We start from the raw sequence: 5,046 nt of genomic DNA, 5'->3' as shown, positions 1-5,046 counted from the left end.
ATCTTTTTACCAAGAATAACTTTAGATAGTCATGGTCTTTTATAATTCCATATGAAATTTTCTATTTTCTGGTTCTATGGAGACCATCATTAAACATGTATATTTCTTTTAGTAACATATTCAGTACATGTATAGTATATCTGAATACACATATTTATTTAAGAGCTATTCATAATGTCCACAATATATAATCAGTAAAGGTATTCATCAACAAATGAATGGATAAAGGAAATACAGCAGACATACTTTTTTTTTTTTTTGGCCATAAGAAAGAAATCACATCATTTTCAGAACTGGAATTCATGTGAAAGTGAAATAAGTTATACTCAGAAAGGCAAGTATCCCATTTTCTCTCATGCCAGAAGAATAAATAAAAGATATATTAAAAAGTCTGTGGAGGTATGGGGTTCCCATCCCACAATCAAAAAAATCTGACCCAGAATTGTTCCTGTCTGAAAGAACTGCAGGGACAGAAATGGAGAAAAGCTTAAGGAAAAGGAGGTCCAGTGGCAGGCACAATTTGGGATCAAGGTCAAGGGGAGCCCCCAAGGCCTGATACTATTACTGAGGCTACAGTGTGCTGAAAAACAGGGTTCTATCATGACTGCCCTCTGAAAAGCTCAACAAGCAGCTGAAAGTCAGATGCAGATATTTACAACCAACTAGTGGACAGAAGCTGGGGACCACTGTGTTTGAATTAGGGAAAAGCTGGAAGAAGCTGAGGAGGAGGGCAACTTCATAGGAACACCAGCAGTCTCAGCTAACCTGGACCTACGAGATCTCTCAGACACTGAGCCACCAACCAGGCAGCGTACACCAGCTGATATGAGGCCTCCAACACATATACAGCAGAGGAATGCTGGGTCTGGGCTCAGTCAGAGAAGATGTACCTAACAATCAAGAAACTTGAGGCCCCAGGGCATGGGGAGGTTTGGTGGGTGAGGGTTTGGTTGGGACCATCCTCTTGGAGCCGGGGAGGAGGTATGGGATGTTAAACAGTCAGAAGGTGGGCCAGGATGGGACAAAGTCGGGACTGTCAAAAAAGAATTAATAAGAAAGAATCAACCTGAAAGTAATAAGTAAACTGACAACTAGGAGGAGTAAGGAAGTGGGGAGAGAGGATAAAGGAGAAGCCAAGAGATGGTACATGGGAATCAATTGTATTGAAGCATAATATATGTATGAGTGGGAATATCAATATAAAATTCATAAATGTGTATATTTTACATGCATTACTGTTTAGAATGATAACTATGGAAATTATTAATATTGAATACATATGACTTTTATTACTGTATACTAATTGTGCAACCAAATGAGCTTAATCACTATAAGGCATAAAATTTTATTTGAAAATTTGTAGTTACTTTCTTTTTATACTCCATTTCCTGTTATAGTATATTATAGCCTTCCTTTTGCTTTCACTTCCTCTTAGTTCCACATATGAAAGAAAACATGAAATATTTGATCTTGTGACCATTAACTTACTTAATACACTTACCATGATGATGTCTGCTTCAATCTACTTTTCCTCAGAAAACATAATTTCATTCTTCGTGACTAAAAAGAGATATTTTCTTTACAATTCACCTGCTGATGGGCATGTGGGCTGATTTCATAATGAACACTGTGAATGGTGCTATGGTAATCATGGTTTTACAAGTGTCTCTATAGTAAGTTGACCTTTGTGGTTTGCATATCTTCCCAGAAGTGCATATATAGCCACATATACAGATTATATAATAGTTTCACTTTTATTCTTTTGAGGAATCTTCAGTACTGGTTTCCACAGTGACTGAAGTAATTCAAATTCTTTCCATGAAGCTTTAAGGGTTACTTTTTAACATTTAGCATTGATTGCATGCAGGTAAAGGAAAATACCTTGAAAATAAAAGGCTTTCAACTAAAAAAAAAAAAGAAAAAGTATTCCATGTAGAAAGTAAAAAATAACCACAGATAATATTAACTCATCATTTTTATTCCTATGAAGCTGAGGTAGGTCTCCACAGACAGTTTAATTGCTGATTCTCTAGACAATCTGCATGAGAGATGTGTCTGTCCTCCTGGGCATGCAATCTCTGAAGGATGGTATGTCTGTATACATTTCCTGGATCCTTTGTATTGTTCTCTAGAATCTCAAAATGTCTCTATTTGACACAGTTTTCAGTGGAGCAGTTAAAGGCCTTTTGATGGTCATTTATTGGTTTTAAGGTAAAAGGTTGCTGTGGTTCTCAGAGGGTTTTTTTTTAGGATATATTCATTTTTGCTACTCTTTGTGTGCATGTGTGCATATGTGAGCAAAGGCTAGGGTATGCCTGCAAAGGCTAGGGGGTTCAGATTAGGTGGAGTTGGAGCTATAGATGGTTGGGTGGCTCTTGAGGTAGGTGTTTGGGCCCACACTTAGGTATTCTGCAAGAGCCAAACATGCTCTTAACCCATGAGCCATCTCTTTAGCTCTATGCTAAATGGTTTCTAGACACACACTTACATATTACTATAGGCCTATAGCATTAAAAAATTATATGCCTCAGCTAAGAGTGAGGTCAGTATTTAGAATGATGACCGTCTCTTAAGTTTTTCATAGCTTTACAGAGTGTTCAGACTTTCTTCTATTTGCTCTAATAGCAGGTCTGTGTGATAGGTTGAACATTTTATAATTTCTATTTAACCATCTGCTGCTATTGAACTTCAGTTTTTGTGACTAGTAACTAAGAATAACTTCTTCAGCAGGATCCTTTACTTCATTGTATGGGATTTGCAGTTGGATCTCAAGTGACACCGTTTCACCTTCTTTGAAGTGAAGGTAAGTTCCTAGCTCAATCCTGTCTGTGTTTGATTTAGAATATGGAAATATATGGCAAGCTCTGTAATGATCCAAGAGTAATCATTTACCACAAATTCAATATATCACCAAATTTCTAATATGTTGTGAGTTCATGCCACTTAGTTAAAATCCTGAAAAAAGTCACAATATTTAAACAATAAGAGACACTATTATTGTAATCATTTGAAATTCTGTGATTTGGATAGTAGTTCTGTAAAGAAAATGTGTATCACATGTTTCTCTCATATTATGACTATAGAAGATGAAAAGAAAAAGACATAAAGGTAAAGGAGAGATTAGTAGGAATGGGGAGAACATGAGATAGGAATAGATGGGTGAATGTGAACAAACTGTATAACCAAAGAAGTGTCTCAGTGAAACCTGATAACTGTAGACTTAATTATGATGAAAGGGAGAAAAGGACAGAAAGGGCACTCAGTAATGCTGGCAGACAATGAGCAAACCAATAAATGGACAATGCTATTTATTGAACATTTTGTGGTCTTGGTGATTTGAATGAGAAATGTCCCATATAGTTCGAGGAGTTTGAACATGTGGTTCCCAATTGGTGCTGCTACACAGAGGATGTTTAGTACAGGCTGACTTGCTAGAGGAACTATTCCATCAAGGGCAGGTTTTGAAAGTATATGGCATTTTCCTACTTCCAGTTTTTTTTTTCTCTCTGCTTCATGTTTCGACTTTCTGCTCCAACCAATATGCATGCCTGTTGCATGCCTGGAACCATATGCTTAAATAAAATCTTCCTCTTATAAGTTGTTTTATCATGGTATTTTATCACAGCGAAAATTAATATAATTTTCCTACATGTCTAAAATTTCATGCTTAACTTTGTGAAGACACTTAGTAACAGTTGTTCTCAAGCATCTTACCCTTTAGTACAGTTCCTCGTATGTGGTGATCCTAACCATAAAATTATTTTGTTGCTACTTCATAACTGTAATTTTGCTGCTGTTACGAATGGTAATGTAAACATCTAACAATCAATCACTACTGGAGTCGCTACCCACAGGTTGAGAACCACTGCTTTATAGGCTCTTACTTAAAAAAAGGTATTAACATTTTGTAATAAAGAATGAATACCAAGACTGCCACTCCACCTCCAGTGAAGTCTGTGTGACAAGAGTAAATCTTGGATGCTGACTCCTGAGGCGAGTGCTTCAAAGGGAGCCTGTCTCCTGGAGAGCCCTGGCAGCCCCTGAAAGGGATGTGTTCCAGATTTGTTCTTGCTATTACCAGGGGAGGGTTCTGTGCCACATATCTTGTATTACTAATCTTTTTAAGAAATATTCAGTTTGGAGAACAGGGTAGGATTGAAGGGTCTATCAGATTGGACACTCCAGATTTGCCTACATAAGAGGCTATGAATTATAGCAATAGGAAATAATGTTGGAGAGTTTAGAAAAGGAGAAGGTTTTAACGAAGCAGCTAAAAGCAAGACAATTAGAAAGGACAGAGAGAGTTCAGATGAGTTCATTAGGAACATCCATTACAGGTGTATAGAACAACAGCTGTTTCATTCTTATATGCAGGAGTGTATTATGGACAAGGCAATAGATGGGTAGAGGTTAATGGGGCCAGAGTTCTTTATCAGACTTTGATTTGGCTAGAGAGATAGCTAGGTCATAATCACCCTGGTACCTCCTTTTAAGGCTATAACAAGAAAGCATTAAGAGACACAATTCAAAGGCTGGATGTTGGTTTGTTAGGCAATGGGTTACAGAGACACCAAAGTCTAAGAATATACTGACCTCAGACAATACTGATATCATCTTTGTGAAATCACTGTCTGACTCCTCTTGGGTCTTATGAAGTTATTTTCTGTTTGATGTTGAAATTGGCCATGTGTGGCCCAGCTGATTTTGGCTGTTGTATAATGCTTAACTTCCTTTTTTTCTGTTTAAAAGTTTGTTGCTTGCACTTATGAATTACACTCAGATTTAACACTCTCTTGTGTTTGTGTCTGTTTGTCACTTGCCGACTCTTTGCCCACCTGTTCTGGTTCCCTGGTTCACCCTGGGTGTGAGACCCCTGACTGGGTCTTCCCGCAGCACAAGACATACAATTTTTGTATTATGATCTAACATGGACACACACACACACACACACAAACACACACACACACACACAAACACACACACAAACACACACACACAAACACACACACACACACACACACACACACACACACACACACACACACA

This window comes from Grammomys surdaster, unplaced genomic scaffold (assembly GCF_004785775.1).
Source record: "Grammomys surdaster isolate TR1022 unplaced genomic scaffold, NIH_TR_1.0 198, whole genome shotgun sequence".
In the NCBI taxonomy this organism is placed as follows: Eukaryota; Metazoa; Chordata; class Mammalia; order Rodentia; family Muridae; genus Grammomys; species Grammomys surdaster.
This window is presented reverse-complemented; position numbering follows the sequence as displayed.